The 19,986-nt window shown below is 40.2% G+C and overlaps 1 long non-coding RNA gene and 1 other non-coding gene across 6 annotated transcripts in view; both read left to right on the top strand.

Annotated features, from left to right (window-relative positions):
* The window catches only part of LOC143684355 (uncharacterized), a 139,982-nt gene that overhangs the window by 109,316 nt on the left and 10,680 nt on the right, over positions 1 to 19,986 (top strand). For 4 of the 5 annotated variants that reach the window (XR_013176005.1, XR_013176000.1, XR_013176001.1 and 1 more), the window contains one exon: positions 7,612 to 7,780. The exons of the other annotated variant lie outside the window; for it this stretch is intronic. This is a non-coding gene — a long non-coding RNA (uncharacterized LOC143684355). Of the gene's footprint in view, positions 1 to 7,611; positions 7,781 to 19,986 lie in introns of those variants that run through there. 5 annotated transcript variants of the gene reach the window in all.
* TRNAS-GCU (transfer RNA serine (anticodon GCU)) lies at positions 10,189 to 10,259 on the top strand. Its single transcript has one exon. It is a non-coding gene; the product is annotated as a tRNA-Ser (tRNA).

The raw sequence follows: 19,986 nt of genomic DNA, 5'->3' as shown, positions 1-19,986 counted from the left end.
AAGGCTGTGGATTCTTTTGCCTGATATGCTCAAGAACTAATTCCTGAGACTCTGGGGTTTCAGAGAGAGAAAGTGTTTATTACTAAGCATGTAGTAGGAGAGCAGATGGCCTGTCGGTCCAAAATCTGTCTCTCTGAACTGCAGTAATTCTGACAGTTTTATTAGAGAAAAAGATATGCAGGGTTTAGGATAATGAGCACAGTGGCCTGAGATGATGTTATTAGAGGTGATCTGATTATTGAGCATGTGCAGCTTGATTACCAGCTTAGTCATAGGACATATGTAAGAAAATGGTGGAATGAGGTATAGGTGAGTTGTAGGTTAAAGTTTAAGCTACTGCATGTGTCAAGCAGTTCCATTTTGGTTAGATCCAGTCTCAGTTATCAAGCTAATTTTGGACTTGGGGTGGGTTAGACCCAAGACCCTTCATTAATAAACATTAGAGGCTATCTTTAGTGATTACAAGACTGTAAATTTGAAAAATGGGATAAATGGGTACAAATGAAGGTTAGACACAAGTTTTTACAATGACAGGGACAGAAGATAAAGGCTATACAATCATTATCAGAGATCAAGGCAGCTGGTTAACAATGTAGAGATTTCTAGAATTTCCCTCTATCTGCTCTAATATACCAGAAAGCTAAAAGGAATATCTATATAATGATTCAGTAATTAAAATCATCCCTTAAAACTTGATTTCTTGGTTCCATGTTGGGGAGATTTTGTATAAACACAAAGTTTTTGGTTTTGGGAGTGCAATCATCAACATGGCGATGTAACAGCATCTGAGAACTTCTCCCCAGACATTCAGTGAATAAAAAAGCAATTCTCACTTGTTCAGAATTCTGGAGGAAGGTATAGACTGGAGAAGGAGCCTACAAACGCTGAGTCGAGAAGGATAAAAATATCAGATAGGAAACTTCTGACCCCAACCAGCCGGCCCTCTCCCTCCCACCTCCCATCAGGGACTTGGTCTCACATACTTTGGGAAGTTCCCAGAGGCAATAGTTGGGTTCCTTCGCACCTTGCACCAGGGACACGGACTATAAAATCTTTCACAGCTGTGAGACAGATCCCCACCTATATCCAGACGCAGAGACCTAAGCCCATAGGGACCCATGACAAGACTTAAGCTGTGGGAGGAGGCAGAATACAAAAGGGCAGTAAGGAAGAGGTTCCAAAATGAAGGATCAAGGAGGGAACTGCAAAATAGACCCTAAAAGCTGCAGTAGCTAGGCAGAAAGTATCCAAATCAGTTGTTTGGGGACCCAAGGGAATTTCAAGGCCCAGGTCAGAAAGGAATGAATAGTCTGGCAAGACATGGACAGAGACTATGTTTCCAGCTCTGGGTCCTGGTGCCCACCCATCCCTCTTGAGGGAAACAGCAGCTGGAGGCCCAGTCGTTGCTTGGGGATGGTTGCAGACTGGGGCATGTGGGGGAATCCTTCACTGTAAGTAAAGTGGGGGGCACAACCCCACCTTGAGTCAAGATCCTGGCCAGCAAATCTTGTGGCCAGCACAGGAACCCTACAGTTTCAACCCCACCTAGTCAGATGCTGTCAGTACACCAGGAGGTAAACAGTTTCTGAGGACAGTTAAGTCACTGAACACTGCTATCTGCTAAGCAAGCTGTAATGTGCAGGGCAGTTGCAGGGCTTTTCAAAGTCTCTCCAGACCCTATATCAGACCCATTGGAGCTGGTCTACACCCCTTTCATGGGTACTTGGCTCTGTTTTGGCTGGGAAATGTGGGTGACTGGACTGTGAAAGCTGTGCCCTAATACAAAAGCAGGCAACGACTAAACCCTAGACAAGAGAGGGAATTTGACCTTCAGAATAGACCCATCAAGACAATTAGATGACCAGATATCAGCAAAAAATCACACTGCATACAAAAACTCAAGAAGAAATGGCCCAGTCGAAGGACTAAATAAAAAAAAGGAGATACAGAATCTGGAACAACTAATCAAAGATATACAAACAAATCTCCTGAGTCAATCCAAAGAAATGAAGGAAAATATGTATAAAGAATTAAAAGATATTAAGACACTAGAAGAGCATAAAGAAGAATTTGAAAGAATACATAGAAAAATAACAGATACTATGGAAATAAAAGACCCTGTAGATGAAATTAAAAATACACTGGAGACAAACAATAGCAGATTCGAAGAGGCAGAAGAAAAAAATCAGTGAGCTAGAAAACAGATCAACCAAATTTGACCAGGCAAAAGAACAAATGGTGATAAAATGGAAAAATTTGTGTAGGGTCTCAGGGAAATGATTGACAACACAAAGCACACAAATATATGTGTTATGAATGTCCCAGAAGGGAAGAGAAGGGGAAATGTCCAGGAAGAATATTTGAAGAAATAATGGCTGAAAATTCCCCAACCTTTATAAAAGACATAAGTATGCAAATCTAAGAAGCACAACTTACACCAAACAGAATCAGTTGAATAAACTGACTCCAAGGCACATAGTAATTAAACTGTCAAATGCTGAGGGGAAGGAGAAAATTCTGAAAGCAGCAAGAGAAAAGTGATTCATCACATACAAGGGAAGCCACATAAGACTAAGTGCTGATTTCTCATCAGACACCATCAAGGTGAGAGGGCAGTGGTACAATATATTTAAGATATTGAAAGAGAAAAATTGCCAGTCAAGAATTCTCTATCCAGCAAGCTATTCTTCAAAAATGAGGGAGAGTTAAAATACTCACAGATAAATAGGAATTGAGAGAGTTCATTAATAAGAGACTGACCCTATGGAAACTACTAAAGGGAGTCCTGCCAAATGCAAAGAAAAGATAGAAGAAAGAGGTCTGGAAGAGAGTACAGGGTTGAAGAATATTAGTAAGTGTAACTTAAAGGATAAAAAGAAAGAGAAAGAAAAAAATAGATTTGACAAATAAAAACCAAAGGATATCGGGTTCAATTCCCGGTGCCTGCCCATGCAAACAACAAAACAAAGCAAAACAAAAACAAACAAACAAAAACAACAACAACAACAAGGAAGCAGAAAAACAAAACAAAAGGATAAAATGATTGAATGAAGAACTGTCTTTACAGTAATCGTTGAATGTTAGTGGATTAAGCTCTTCAATAAAATGACACAGATTGGCAAAATGGATTAGAAAACATGATCCCTTTATATGTTGTTAACAAGAGGTTCATTTTAGACCCAAAGATGCTTTGTTAGGTTCTTAAATGCTGCCAGGATGCAATATACCAGAACTGGAATGTTTTTTTAAAAAGGGAATTTAATAAGTTACAAGTTACAGTTCTAAGCCTATAAAAATGTCCAACTAAGGCATCCAGGGAAAGATACATTAATTCAAGAAAGGTCGATGGGTACAGAACACCTCTGTCTGTTGGGAAGTCACATGCTGGCATCTGCTGGTCCTTTGTTCCTGGACTCCATTGCTTTCAGCCTCTGTTCCTGTGGGGTTTCCTCACTTTGCTTCTCCAGGACTGGCTTTCATCTCCTGGCTTCCCTTGGCTCTCTCCAGGTTCTGCCTTGCTTAACATCTCATGGTGATGTCTACTGGGCTCCAGACATCTCCAAACATCTGTATCAGCTCTGCTTTGAAGTTTCTGTGTCATTTCTGTTATTTCTGATTCTCTCCATAAATGTTTCCTTTTATAGGATTCCAAGAAACTAATCAAGACCCACATGGAATGGACATAGTCACATCTGCACCTAATCAAAAGGTCACACCCACAATTGAGTGTGACACATGCCTGTGGAAATAATCTAATCAGAAGTTTCACCCTATAGAATTGAGTCAGGATTAAAATAAAAGGCTGCTTCCGCAAGATTGGATCAGGATTAAAACATGGCTTTCCTGGAGTACATAATACTTTCAAACTAGCACAGGAACAAATAGGTTGAAAGTGAAAGGATGTAAAAACATATTTCATGCAAATGCAACCAAAAGAAAGTTGGGTTAGTTATTCTAATATCAGACAAAATAGACTTTAAAGGAAAAATGTTATAAGAGATAAAGAAGAGCACTATATAGTAGTAAAAGGGGCGATTAAACAAGAAGAAATAGCAATCATAAATATCTATGCTCCTAATCAAGGTGCCCTAAATTACATGAGACAAACGCTGACAAAACTGAAGGGAGTAATAGACGACTGTACCATAATAGTGGAGACTTCAACACACCACTCTTTCCAATAAATAGAACAACTAAACAGAGGATCAATAAAGAATCTGAGAGCCTAAATAATATGATAAGTAAACTAGACCTAACAGACACATATAGAACACTGCATCCCCCAACAGCAGGATACACATTATTCTCAAGGGCTCATGGAATATTATGAAGAATAGAACGTATCCTGGGGCACAAAGCAGGGCTTAACAAATGCAAAAAGATGGAAATTATACAAACTACTTTGTCTGCTCATAATGAAATGAAGCTAGAAATCAATATCAAATGGAGAACTGGAAAATACACAAATATATGGAGGTTAAACAACAAGCTCTTAAATAATCCATGGGTCAAAGAAGAAATTGCAAGAAAAGTCAGTGAATATCTTGAGATGAATGAAAATGAGAACACAATGTATTAAAGTTATGGGATGCAGTGAAGGCAGTCCTTAGAGGGACATTTATAGCCCTAATTGTCCACATTAAGAGGGAGAAAAGAGCTAAAATCAGTGACTGAACCAAACAACTGGAGGAACTGTTGACAGCAAACTAGTCCCGAAGAAAGCAGAAGGAAAGAGATGACAAAGATTAGAACAGAAATTGATGAAATGGAAAATAAAAAAATATATAATTAATAAAACCAAAAGTTGGTTCTTTGAGAAGATGGGTAAAAGAGACAAACCCTTAGCTAGATTGACAAGGACAAAAAGAGAGAAGCTACAAATAAATAAGATAAGAAAGAGGGGGAGGGGCAAAACCATGGATGCTGAAGAAATAAAAAAGATAAGTGGTTACTATGAACAACTGTATGCCAACAAGCTAGACAACTTAGATGAAATGGAAAATTTCCTACAAACACGTGAACAGCCTACACTGACTTGAGAAGAAATAGAAGACCTCAACAAACCAATCACAAGTAAAGAGATCAAATCAGTCATCAAATACCTACCAACAAAGAAAAGCCCATATAGCTTCACAGGAGAGCTTCACCAAGCATTCCAAGGAGAAATAATACCATTCCTGCTCAAATTCTTCCAAAAAATTTAAGAAAAAGGGACACTACCTAACTCATTCTGTGAAACCAACATTACCCTAACACCAAAGTCAGATAAAGATACTACAAGAAAAGAAAACTTCAAGTCAATCTCTCTAAAGAATATAGATGCAAAAATCTTCACCAAAATATTTGCAGATAGAATCCAGCAGCATAGTAAAAGAATTATATACTATGACCAAGTGGGTTCATTCCAGGTATGCAAGGGTGGTTCAACACAAGAAAATCAATTAATGTAACACACCACATTAATAAATTAAAGGGGAAAAACACAGCATCATCTTGATTGTTGCAGAAAAGGCATTTGACAAAAATTTAGCTTCATTTTATGATAAAAACATTTCAAAAGGTAGGAATTGAAGGACACTTCCTCAACACTACAAAGGGCATAAATGAAAAACCCACAGCTAACATCATACTCAATAGTAAGAGACTGAAAGCTTCTTCTTTTAGAGAGGGAACAAGACAAGGATGCCCACTGTCACCACTGCTATACAACATTGTGCTAGAAGTTCTAGCTAGAGCAATTAGGCAAGAGAAAAAAGGAATCCAAATTGGAAAGGAAGACACAAAACTGTCCTTATTTGGAGATGACATGATCTTATATTTTGAAAATCCAGGAAAAAAAACCCCAGCACATCTACATGAGCTAATAAGGGAGTTCAGCAAATACATCAACATGCAAAAATCAATGGTGTTTCTATACACTAGTAATGAGCTACCCAAGAAGGCAATCAAGAAAAAGTTCCATTTACAATAGCAACTAAAATAATCAAATATTTAGGAATAAACCTAGCCAAGGATGTAAAGGAACTTGTACACAGAAATCTAGAAAACATTGCCAAAAGAAATGAAAGAAGACCTGAATAAATGTGAAGATATTTAGTATGCATGGGTTGAAAGGCTAAATGCTCAGGCTTACCTCTCCAGGAAAAAAAAATGCATCAGGCTCTAAATACAGAAGCTGTAATTTAAGTCCACTTACATGGAGAGAAGTGAAAAATGAATATTCCAGAACTCACAGACATCACAACAGTAATAGCTATCAAATGGTTTTTAAAATGCTATATTGATGAGGAAGTACATTCTCTTTCATTTGGTTTACGTAATCAGTTAGTTGAGGAATGCAGTTGATCAAGGCAGCCACTCTCAATATTTTCATCTAGAGTCTGTGTATTTCCAATAATGATAGATTTTAAAAAGTATGTATTTGGGTTATTCAATCAATAGTGTAGATTAAAAGAGTCTATTATATGCATGCTACTCTTCTGAACTCTGTATTTAGGGATGAAAAAAGGCAGTTTTAATTCTTTAAGAACTTAGCATCTCAGTGACAAAATATGAAAGTGGCAGTCACAGAGGCATAAGTAGCTGGGGGGTTCAGGATGGGGAGGCAGGGTTGCATAACTGTCCAATAATTCATCTGCATCCTGATCATTCAACACAATATTATATTCACATTTTTTAAATGATTAATAGAAGATTTATTTAAGCAAGACTACCTATAGTCATTGTTGCCAGACTTAATATGTAATGCTAAAGATTTGATCCAATTTTCCTTCCTGGATGAGTTTTTCTTTCCTATCCCTGCCAGATTTGAAAACATTATATCAGAAGAAGAGGTGCCCAATCCTAAACACAGCTCCCAACAGTGAGGTCTTGAGAGTGGGCCTGAAATTGGGATAGACATTTTTTGTTCTCTTTAGATCCAACGAACCAAGGCAAGGTCTTTGATGATCCTTTGGCAGTCAGGGTCACTGTACAGAAGCAGACACTCCCCTGTCAGCCAGGACCTTATGACAGACCACTGAGCTTGAGCCTGTTGGGCTTCTGGAGATATAGAGTGTTCTCCTGGGTCAAGAATAGTATGCAGGGTGTCCAGGCATAGTGGCTGGTACTTTAGGAACAACACCTTGGCGACCGTAAGGCGCACAATTATGCCTTATAGTCACAGTTTAGAGTGTTTATTTGTTTCACATCTGTCTGTGCTTCCAAAGTGAAAGTGCCATGCTTGTACGTACTGATATTTATTGGATGAGATGACATTTAATTTTTAAAAAATAGCTCAACAAATATAATTCACATCCCTTATACTTTACCCACGTGAAGTATGTGAGTCAATGTTTTTTAGTTTATTCAGAGTTGTGCATCTGTCACTATGATAAATTTTAGACCCTCTTCATTACTCCCAAAAGAAACCCTGCACTCGTTAACTGTCTCTCCTAATTCCTCCCTCCATTATTCCCTGCCTTTGGCAACCATGGATCTGCTTTCTGTCTCTATTTGCCCATTTTGGACATTTCGTTTAAATGGAATCATATAATATGTGGTCTTTTATGCGTAGTCCTTTCATTTAGCGTGTTTTTTAAAAATTCACTGAATTTTATTTTCATTCTACAGTTCCCTGAAATAAAAAGGAGGAACAAGCTAAGGAAGATGTTACAGTGGTATAGAAGTATAAATGACTCCTGAAGCTTGAGTTGCATGAAAATTTGTTCCTAAACTTAGAAACAGGCATGTTCCTCTTTTTCTTTTATTTGTCTTGAACCAAGTTTTTACTGGCTGTGTGATGGGACTTATGTGAGACTAGCTAAACCTAGGCAAAATTATGAATTTACTTTCTCTGCCTCTTCTTTCCACATTTTACATCCTCTTCTTCCCCTTAGATTTCTGATATTCTCATGATACATTCTTATTCACTATGAAGTATTACATTCTGATAATGGCTAAATTTATTAACAATTTATTATTGTCAAATAGTATTTTCATTTCCATAGAGGTCTTCAGTTTTCCCATCTGAAGAAGAGACTGGTGGTAGACATTTCAGGAAGACAGGGAAAGGGGCAACTACTTCTGGTTGAGGTCAATTTCCTAGACATTTATTGAGAGCTTACCATATGCCAACTCTAGCGCAAGGGCTGTATTAGAGGGTTAATAACTGCCGAAAGACATCCAGCTGTTGAATGATAAAAGCAGAATTTGAATGCAATTCTTAATCACAGAATCTCAATTCTTCACTATTGTGGTATGCTCCCTCCCTCTAAGAGAGTCTGTAACCTAAAAGCATCCTGCCCAACCCTTCCTAAAACAGACACAAGCTATATCATTTGGTATTTCTTCTGTTCCTTGTCTCTCTCTCTAGAATATTATCAATTCTGTCATTTGTAATTTCTGCTGGTCATTTAAAACCATGGAAGTCAACATTTTGTTTTCCAATTTCCTTTCTTTGCCATTTAACAAAAAACTCTACATGTAGATCTTCAAGTGTTAGTAACTAGCATCCAATGTATATTGCAAGGAACATAGTTACTTTTACCAGAAAAGGTTCATTTGTCATACTTATTTGATGAAAATGTTGGGCTAAGAGTGAAGAACTTATTCAACTCAAAAAATATTTATTGACTATCCCTCTAACTACATATTTCATAGATCACAGATTGATCCTTTCTTTGTTATTTGAGGATATTTTGGGAAAGGACCTGGACAACTGTATTTTTAGTGGATAATCAAGACATACTTTTCTAAAGGCGATCTGTTGCCCTTGTTTTGGTTGACAGGGCCCAATCTATGGGGACCTGAAAACAGGTGGCCTGAAAAGGCAGTTTTGGCCAGAGATGTTTAATTGTGGGTGGGTGGTACCCAAGTGTCCCAGACCACTGACACAAAAGTGAGTCCCACTATCCAGGCCCTCCAGCCAAAGACAGCCAGAAGAATATCCATGGTGGAACAAAGTTAGGATTATTGACTCATTGCAACAAGGGAGCCTGCACACAATGGGAAATCTTGGGAGTGTCGAGTAAGTGAGTGTTAGAAAGGACTTAGGGGATTTGAGCCTGTACTGGGTGATTTTAGGAAGGGCTTACAGATGCAAGGCTTTGCTCTGGATTAGAAGCTGTTAGCTAGCAGGGGTAATTCTATGATTGGTTATATTAATAATTCCTATCTAAGAGGCAGGAGAAATGAAGTGAGCCAAAAATCATAATGCGTAAAGAGTCAGTAGTGACTCATATCAGCCAAGATATTGGGATGTTTGGACGATGTTCATGTTTTTGTCTGTGTTCATACATCATTATGGAGGGTCTTGTTTTTCTCTTGATTCCTCACAGTTACAGAGTGGGCTTTTCTAATGTTGATGTTCTGCAAAATTATTTATATTTAATAGGATAACACCATGACCTAGCTGGAACAAAAGACCAGCTCCTCAACCCCAAGGCTGGCTGTTAAAGACCCTTTTTCTTTTACTCATCACACACTCACATTTGTAGAGCAAGGTGTCCTGGGGAACTAGGTTTTATTGTAGACCTGCAATTTGCTATTTAACTTGAGAAGATGTCCATGGTGTCAAAGCTAGATTTTCCTTATATGTTTCCTCATTTCATAAACCTAGAAATAAGCATGCTCCTCTGTTTCTCTTTCATTTGTCTTGAACCAAGTTTGTACTGGATGTGTGATGAGACTTAATGTGAGAAATTATGTTTCCTTATATGGGAATGATAAAAACTACCTAGACGGTTTTCTGGAAGGATTAAAGGAAATGTAGGTAAATTTCCCAGAACTGCACCTTTCAAATAGTTGTTCAATTTGAGGCTTGTTTGCGGGAATATTGTCTCTACTTTGATAATGTTAAAGTGCCATTCAGTTAGATTGCACATTTGTTGAGGACTTTTGACATAGTGGGCTGGGCATCATGTGACTCCGTGACATGCTCTGTCTTCAGGGGGCTGAGTCATGAGAGATGTACTGCAGGTTCATAATGTGCATTCTTCTCATAGAGGGGTTTTGGTTCTGCTTTACTGAAAGGGTTCCCCAGGCGTGCTTCCTCCCCTAAGTTCTCCCTCCAGCTCCGCTCTGCACCTCCACTACCCCTAAACAGTAAATCTCTGGGTTGCTGTCATTATGCTACAGGTTTTGGTTCTCAAAGGTAGGTGCCCATTGGAATAATCTGGAGTGTTTTATAAAGTGCTGATGGCTGGGAGTGCATGGGTAGTTCAGTGGTAGAATTCTTGCCTGCTATGCAGGAGACCCGGATTTGATTCCTGGCCCATGCGCTTCCCCCCCAAACAAACAAACAAACAAAAAACCAACCAAACAAAAAAATTCAACAAATGGTGTTGCAATAACAGGATATGCACATGGAAAAAGAATGAAATGTGACCCTGCCATACAGCATGTAAAAAAAAAAAGGTGCTGATGCCTACTTCCACTCTCAGGGATTCTAACTTACTGAGTTTAGCTGAAGCCTGGTCATTAAGATTTTAAGAAGTTACCCAGGCGATTCTAATGGGCAACAGGGTTTGAGAACCATTGCTTTAGACCATTGTTTCTTAAACTTCAATGTGATTATGAATCGTTTAGTGAATCTTGTTAAAATGCAGATGCTGATGTCAGAGGTCAGGGGAGGAGCTTGAGAGTCTGCATTCCTAGCCAGTTCCCAGGTGATGCTAATGCTGCTGGTCCAGGGACCACTTTGAGTAACAAGGTAATACACATCCCTCTCATTTTTAGCTGCATTTCAGGTAGGTATTTCAAAGGTCATTACCTAGAAGGAAGGAAGGAGGAATGATTCATACAGACTTGCACTGTGAAAACAATGCATTTAAGGGTTGGAATTTCCTACGCTTGTGCTAAGGATTTACTTCAAATGGTGACAGGACTCTATGTCTGTATCCATGAAAGACCAAGTTCTTATATTCCTGGTGGTGATGAGCCTCCTAAAACAAAGAACCCCAGTTCTAATAACAATAAATGGTGGTGGTGAGAGGTGCCGGTTTGAAGCTTAATTATATACCCAAGAGAAGCCATGTCCTTTAATCCTTATTCAATATTGTTGGGTGGAATCTTTTTTTATTAAATTGCTCCCATGGAGATGTGACCCACCCAGTTGTGAGTGGTAACTTTTGATTAGATGGTTTCCATGGAGATGTGTCTCCACCCATTCAAGGTGGGGTTGCTTACTGGAGCCCTTTAAGATCAACAATCTTGGAAAAAGCAGAGCCACAGAGCCCACACAGCCAGAGACCTTTGGAGATGAAGAAGGTAAACACCCCCAGGGAAGCCTTATGAAATAAGGAGAGAAAGCTAGCCGAGGTTGCCAGATGCCTTCCCGGCTGAGAGAGAAACCCAAAACTTCATCAGCCCTTTCTTTGGAGTGAAGGTATTTTTCTCTGGATGCCTTAATTTGGACATTTTCACAGCCTTAGAGCTGTAAACTTGCAACTTAATAAATTCCCTCTTTAAATGCCATTCCATTCCTGGTATATTGCATTCCTGTAGCTTATAGACTAAATCCGGTGGTCAAGAAAAGTTTTAAAATTATGTTCTGTGTCTCACATTTTTATGCTGTGCAACCTAAGCATGATATAAAAGGCCAGAGCTTGGTGTCCTACCCTCTGCTAGATCTCATTTAAGCAGTTTCACTATTAGAAAGACACACTCATCAATCCCCCAGCAGAAGTGCAAAGGAGGCCCCAGTGCCATGCCATACCCCTACTCTCTTTGCAGAGTCCTTATAAAAGAAGTTCTCGACAAGGACTTTGTAGGGTTTATATGCTGTCTGTAAGAAAGGACTTGTTTTTGCTTTTAAGAGGAGGTTGAAAAGCAATGAAAGTTGGGTAACCAGATGTTTTAGTCTCTATAAGGTCCTGTCCTTATGGAAAAGCATTGAAAGATAAGAAAATTACTAAGGCTCTTACTTTGAACTGTGGACTTAGAGACTAGTTCTGTCTTGGCTGTCTTAAGATGCTCTGCTGAAGAATTTGTAAGATGCTTGTTTGGACATGCCTAGGAGAAGCACATGCCTTGGTCTACCAGGGGGATGGAGGCCTCTGGACAGTTACAGATACCTGTGGGAGAACATCTAAGAATAAGAACTCTAGATAGTGATAAAAGAGGGAAAAAGAAAGGCTGGTAGCAATAAGAATTATGGTCAGAGTATGACAGACAATTCTAGGAGGACCAGATAAATTCAGAGGTAAGGGGGCTTAGAGTTGCGTATGTAGTCTGGAAATACACTTACGCATCTTGGTCTTTCCTACTGTCATGAGGATCTTTCCACTTAGGTCCTGTCTGGGAATGGGTGGGGCAGAGATGTCAAAGAAGAAGCTGAGCTACAGGGAAGGTGTGACTTTGATAGATCAGAATAAGTATAAATTAAGACAAAATTGGAGATTAGAACCTGGCTGTTTGACCCTAGGGCTTTTCTCACTAGTCTATGCTGTAATATTGCAAGAAAGTGTAAGTAATGGGCAATACACATGGGTAGACACATACTGGGCAATGAGTAACACTGGAGAAGCTTGCTAATTCACCTCAGCTAAAAGCAGAGCAGTTTGTAGTTGAATCAGCCTTCTAATCTGAGACAACCATCATTGCTTTCTTTGTATATCTGCTCCCTAGAATCGCAAATGCAAGCTTTAACATGTTTTTCAAGCTGGGGGAAATTACTCTTGTGGTTTCCAAAGAAGAAATGATGCTTCAGCTCTCATCAGGAGGTGCCACGGAGGGCCAACAGGATGTACACAGAGGGCAAAGTTAGCTTTGGCTTTTGTACCACTCTGGAGTGGAACTTACGGCAGTAACTCTTAAGTTAAATATCAGGTACCCCACTGCTGAGGCCAGCAGACCTGTACAAACACTATAAGGCACATTCCCTGAGTGGCACCAGCAGAATATATTTTTTATTACATGCTTTAGCATATTTTAGCCCTTTACTGGAGTGTAATATAGATGGATGAGTTGCTCTGCTGAAGAATGCCAAGACTGAAACCAGTCTTCTCTTAGCAATAACACAGAACTGAAGGGACTGAGAAAAGGCTCATATCCAGACAAAGAGGAAAATTAGAGGCTTGTAATGCAGAAATACTCATTGTGCCTAACAGCGTAACTGGAACTCATGTTCCACATTTGCCAAAATTACACAGTGCCAGATCAATCTACCAAAATCTTTCATATGTACCACTGTTGTTTAATCAGCCAGTGTTGATTAAATACCTAATATATACTCAGTGGTCCAGTCAGAAAGATTCTATAGACACATACTTAAATTGCTGTGAATATGAGGATTGAATCTTCAATCTTTCAAAAGTGATAAAAAGTACTTTTTAGGAAATAAAATAAATAGAGAGTAGAATAGAATACAATAAGTAATTTTTTAAAAACATAATTGAAAGTCCTGGGTAACCAATATTTTTATGCATTTTTAGAATTTTATGCATTTTATGCAATTTAGAATTTAGAATTATGCATTTTAGAATTTAGAAGAAATCGTTTTCAAAAACAATTTAGCATGGAAGGCTGGTGTTAGAAAAGTGGGGTGAGTGAAGCAGCCTTGGTGAGGCAGGAATGGAGCTGTATTCTCACAGCACATCCTCTCCTTCCACTTCACCTTCTCCTGTGCATCCCACCTCCCCTTCCCTTTATTTAGTTCAGCCCCGGAAGGACATCATATGCACACAGGCAGAGACTTGGAGAGCAGTTTGGCAGTGGCCATTTTATCTCAATCCTCTCATACAACAGTTTGGTAAACTGAGGCACAGCTTTGTTTAAAATGAGAAGGCAAGGGTGGTGCAATGGTGGCTCAGCAGGCAGAATTCTCACCTGCCATGCCAGAGATCTGGGTTTGATTCCCAGAGCCTGACCATGCAAAAAAAAAAAAAAAGAGAGAGATGCCAAAAATAGAGTTTGGGTTCCTAACTCTCAACTCTGGGTCCTTGATGCATTATGCTGGGTCCTGCCCTGGACAAATGGAATGAGGAATAAGAAGCTTTGTTTCTGAAGAAAAGAATTCTGGAAGATCATCCAACTCCTTATGTTTAATTTTGGTGTGGATCAGCACTGATCTTGTTGGATGTCCACCTACCTGTGTGACTGTTCTTGACCATGATACTCTTTCTCACTCTGAAGATGATAGAATGCTCCATTGCCCTTTGATGTCATGGTTTAATATTTCCCCCTTCCATTATCTGAATGTCTAATGTGTCCATCTTAGAGTGTATCTCTTAGATGACAGGCACAGTGTCTAAAATGTCTCTGTCACTAATGTTTGGATGTCAGGGTGCTTTCTCAGCATGATGGTCATGGTCCCTACCTGACGTGCCATTCCCGGATCTAATTCATGAGGACACACTCACTGGCTTGTAACACTCTACCAGTTTAGTGACATTGGGTAAAGTAAAGAAGGGATTGGAGGCCAGCTATTGGAAAATGCTGCACTCTCCATGAGAGCCATGTGCCTTGTGTGTGTGTCACGTGTCCTGATAAAAAATGGTCAACCCCCTCTGTATTAGTTAGGGTTCTCTAGAGAAACACAATCAACAGGAAATATCCATAAATACAAAATTTATAAAAGTGTCTCATTTAATCGTGGGAAAGTAGAGTCCAAAATCCATAGGACAGGTTGGGAAGCTGATGATTCCATTGGAGGGTCTGGACGAACTCCACAGGAGAGGCTCACTGGCTGAAGCAGAAAGAGGCCTCTCTCTTCTGAACCATCCTTAAAAGACTTCCATTGATTAGATTAAACATGACTCATTGCAGAAGACACTCTCCTTGGCTGATTACAAATGGAATCAGCTGTGGAGGCAGCCGACATGATCATGATTTAATTCTATGAAATGTCCTCATAGCAACAGACAGGCCAGCACTTGCCCAACCATACAAACAGCTACCACCACCTGGACAAGTTGATACATGAACCTGACCATGACAGCCCGCCCTTGTCAACTTGGCAGCTATACATATCACCTTAAACCATACCTAATTTCTAAATAGAAAACAATAAAAGACACATTTTTCTTCTTACCTAATGATACTCAACTGTCCTGCATGTAATCAGAAATACATTAAATCTCCCCAGAATAGGGTGCAAGTCCTTGGGTAATATTCATTCTTAATCTTGATATCTTACAACTTAAATTATATAACGTGAACAAAACAGCATGTTTTGTCCTTGTTTCTGTAACTGATCATGAGTTGTAGTTCATATTTATCACTACCTTCTTCCACTGCTCATTCTGTGTTCCCTTTACCCTCAGCAAGCACTTCAGCTGGCAGTGGTTCTTTGCCTGGTGGGGTGACCTAAACTTTCATTCTGAAGTTTCAGAGCCATTGGTGGTCCTGCCTGGCTTGGGCTTGTTGCAGTTTTTCATTGATTTTAATCACAGGGCATGGTAGTACTAAAAGACGCCCTAGGGGATCTCCTATATTCCAAAAAAACTCTTCTTTACCTCCATTGTGTAGTTGCAGTCTTATTTCCCCCTGATAGTCAGGGTCAGTCACCCCAGCCAGTTTTGTAATCTCTTTCTTGGCTTGTTGATCCAGGGGCATGACTAGACCAAAGTGACCAGGTGGCAGTCTTAGATTCCAGTTCAATGGAAACATTGTTGTTTCTCTTGGTGGAAACACTCCCCCTTTTGGAACTAAAACCTGCCGATGGCAGAGCTCAGGTTTGCAGGGACAGGAAGCAAAAATTTTCCTAATGGATCACTAGAGGTAATAGTGAGTGGTGCCACTCCAATTTCTACCCCTTGGTTCCTGGGCCCATGGATCCTGGCTATGGGAGAAACAGCACCATACAGTGACACTGATTCAGAACATACACAGCTTCCTGGAGAACACAACCCTAGCCCTTCAAGGTATTCCCACCTAGTTGGCACCTAATGGAGTTTTCGAAAGGCCATTCCATTATTCTATCAATCCAGCTGCTTCTGGATGATGGGGAACATGGAAAGACCAGAGAATTCCATGAGCATGCTCCCATTCCTGTACTTCATTTGTCATGAAGTGTGTTCCTTGATCAGAAGCAATGCTGTGTGGAATAGCATGTCAATGAATAAGGCATTCTGTAAGCCCATGGATGGTAGTTTTGGCAGAAGCATTGAGTGCAAGGAAAGCAAACCCATATCCAGAGCATGTATCTATTTCAGTTAGAACAAATTGCTGCCCCTTCCATGAAGGAAGTGGTCCAATGTAGTCAACCAGCCATCATGTAGCCGGCTGGTCACTTTGGAGTGTGGTGTCATATTGGGGGCTGAGTGTGGTTCTCTGCTGCTGACAGATTGGGTACTCAACAATGGCTGTAGCCAGGTCAGCTTTGGTGAGTGGAAATCCATGTTGCTGAGCCCATGCATATCCTCCATCCCTACCACCATGACCACTTTGTTCATGAGTCCATTGGGCAGTGACAGGAGTTATTGGGGAAAGAGGCTGACTGGTGTCCACAGAATGGGTCATCTTATCCACTTGATTATTAAACCTTCCTCTGCTGAAGTCACCCTCTGGTATGCATTCATATGGGACACAAATATCTTCATGTTTTAGCCTACTCAGAAAGGTCTACCCACATACCTCTTCCCCAGACCTCTTTGTCACCAGTTTTCCAATTATAGTCTTTCCAAGTCTCTGACCATCCAGCCAAACCATTAGAAACAGACCATGAGTTAGTATACAAGCACACCTTTGGCCAGTTCTCCTTCTAAGCAAAATGAACAACTAGGTACACTGCTCGAAGTTCTGTCCACTGGGAGGATTTCCCCTCACCACTGTCCTTCAAGGGCACCCCAGAAAAGAGTTGTAGTGCTGCAGCTGTCCACTTTTGGGTGTTATCTACATATTCTGCCAAACCATCTGTAAACCAGGCCTGAATTTTCTCTTCCTCAGTTAATTCACTGTTAGGAACTCACCAAGAGGCCATAGCTCTGGTCTGGGAAAGAGAAGGTAATGTGGCAGGAGTGGAGACCATGGGCATTTGAGCCACTTCCTCATGTAACTTACTTGTGCCTTCAAGACCTGCTCTAGCTCTATCTCATATATACCATTCCCATTTTATGATGGAGTGCTGCTGCGCATGCCCAACTTTATGGCTTGGTGGGTCAGACAACACCCAACTCATGATAGGCAACTCAAGTCTCATGGTAACTTGGTGGCCCATGGCTAAGTGTTCAGTCTCTACTATGGCCCAGTAGCAAGCCAAAAGCTGTTTCTCAAAAGGAGACTAGTTATCTGCAGCAGATGGTAAGGCTTTGCTCCAAGACCCTAAGGGTCTGCATTGTGATTCTCCTATATGGGCCTGCCAAAGGCTCCACACAGCATCTCTATTTGCCACTGACACTTCCAGCACCATTGGATCTGCTGGACCATATGGTTCAAGTGGCAGAGCAGCTTGTACAGCAGCTGGACCTGTCACAGAGCCTCCTCTTGTTCAAAATTAGCAGCTTTTTGAGCCCCCAATATTGGGGTTTGCTCATATGAAACTTAACTCTGCAAAGGACAGGCTAAGCCTACTTAAAATTAGGCCTAAGGGTCACCCCCAAGAGAACCTCTTTCATTGCTCACATGTGGCCTCACTCTCTCAGCCAACATGACAAGCAAACTCACCGCCCTTCCCCTCTCTATGTGGGACATGACTCCCAGGGGTGTGGACCTTCCTGGTAATGTGGGGCAGAAATCCTAGAATGAGCTGGGACTCAGCACCACGGGATTGAGAAAATCTTCTCAACTGAAGAGAGGAATGAGACAAAATAAAGTGTCAATGGTGAGAGATTCCAAACAGAATTGAGAGGTTATCCTGGAGGTTATTCTTATGCATTAAATTGATATCACCTTTTCAGTTGTTACACTGAACCTGAAACTTTATGTTTCAGGTGTAACATAAAGTCTTGAGGGAACTGCCTGAAAATACAGAGCTGTGTTCTAGTACCCATGTTTCTTGAAGATGATTGTATAATGATATAGCTTTCACAGTGTGACTGTGTGATTGTGAAAATCTTGTGTCTGATGCTTCTTTTAACTACCTTATGGACAGATGAGTAAAACATATGGATTAAAAATAAATAAATAATATGGAGAACAAATGTTAAAATAAATTTAGTAGATTGAGATGCTAGTGATCAATAAAAGGGAGGGGTAAGGGGTATGGTGTGTACGATTTTTTTTCTGTTTTCTTTTTATTTCTTTTTTGGAATTAATGCAAATGTTCTAAGAAATGATCATGATGATGAATGTACAACTATGTGATGGATAAAAAAGAATTTTTGTATTGTATGTTGATTGGTTTTATTAATGAAAATAAAAAAAGTTAAAAAAATAAAAATAATAAAAATTAGCAGCTTTTCTGGTCACTTGATAAATGGGCTGGAGTAACATACTCAAATGAGGAACATGTTGTCATCAAAATCCAAAGAGACCGACTAGGAATTGTGCTTCTCTTTGGTTGTAGGAGGGGCCAGATGTAGCAACTTATCCTTCACCTTAGAAGGGATATCTTGACTTTCTCCACACCACTGGACACCTATAAATTTCACTGAGGTTGAAGGCCCTGCATTTTTGTTGTATTTATCTCCCATCCTCCGACACACAAATGCCTTACCAATAAGTCTAGAATAGTTGCTACTTTTTGCTCACTAGGTCCAATCAACATGATTTCATCAACATAATGGACCAGTGTGATGTCTTGAGGGAGGGAAAAATGACCAAGTTCCCTGCGGACAAGATTATGACATAGGGCAGGAGAGTTTATATACCCCTGAGGCAAGACAGTGAAAGTGTATTGCTGACCTTGCCAGGTGAGAGAAAACTGTTTCTGGTGGTCCTTATTAACAGCTATTGAGAAAAAAGTGTTTGCCATATCAATAGCTGCATACCAGGTAAGAAGGGATGTATTTATTTGCTCAAGCAATGGTACCACATCCGGAACAGCAGCCGCAATTGGGGTTACCACCTGGTTGAATTTATGATAATCCGCTTTCATCCTCCAAGACCCATCTGTTTTCTTCACAGGTCAAATAGGAGAGTTAAATGGGGATGTGGTGGGAATCACCACCCTTGCATCCTTCAAGTCTTTTAGAGTGGCAGTAATCTCTGCAATCCCTCCAGGAATCCAGTATTGCTTCTGATGTACCATTTTTCTAGGTAGGGGCAGTTCTAGTGGCCTTCACTTAGCCTTTCCCACCATAATAGCCCTCGCTCCATGAGTTAGAGAGCCAATGTGTGTATTCTGCCAGTAGCTCAGTATGTCTATTCCAATATGCATTCTGGAACTGGGGAAATAGCTACAAAATGGGTCCAGGAGCTCACTGGACCCACTGTGAGATGGACCTGAGCTAAAACTCCATTTATCACCTGACCTCCATAAGCCCCCACTCTGACTGGTGGACCAGAGTGATGTTTTGGTCCTCTGGAATTAATGTTACTTCTGAACCAGTGTCTAATAATCCTGAAATATCTGATCATTTCCTTTTCCCCAATGCACAGTTACCCTGATAAAAGGCCATCAGTCTCCTTGGGGAAGGCTTGGAGGAAGAGTAACAGTATAAATTTGTGGCAATGTAACAGCCTCCTAACCCAAAGGGATCTGGCCTCCCCCTCATTCAAGGGGCTCTGGATCTGTAAGCTGTCTCAAGCCTGAAAATTGATTAAGGGGCCATGATTCTTTGTTTTTGTAATTCAAGTTAGACTTCTGTTCTCTTGATCTAGAATTCTTTTGTTTATACAGGTCAAACAGAGAGTAGTAAACTGACCATCTATCATATTTCTAGGTATCCCATGATTTACTAGCCAATACCACAAATCTCTGAAAGTCAGATTATTTTGACTCCTGCTTTGAGTTTGTTGCCTATTATAATAGCCGTATCTACCCTGTCTTTGGTGATTAAGTGTGCCCACCTGTCTTCTAGCAAGTTGGGATCCAGTCATCCCCATTACGTTCAAAGATTACAGCTCAGTGACAGCAGTTCCCACAGTAATATCAGACCAACAGAGAAGTGCAACTACAGAGCTCTT

Source organism: Tamandua tetradactyla, chromosome 1 (genome assembly GCF_023851605.1).
Source record: "Tamandua tetradactyla isolate mTamTet1 chromosome 1, mTamTet1.pri, whole genome shotgun sequence".
Classification (NCBI taxonomy): Eukaryota; Metazoa; Chordata; class Mammalia; order Pilosa; family Myrmecophagidae; genus Tamandua; species Tamandua tetradactyla.
Note: the sequence above shows the minus strand (reverse complement) of the source record. Positions and strands in the feature narration are given on the sequence as shown.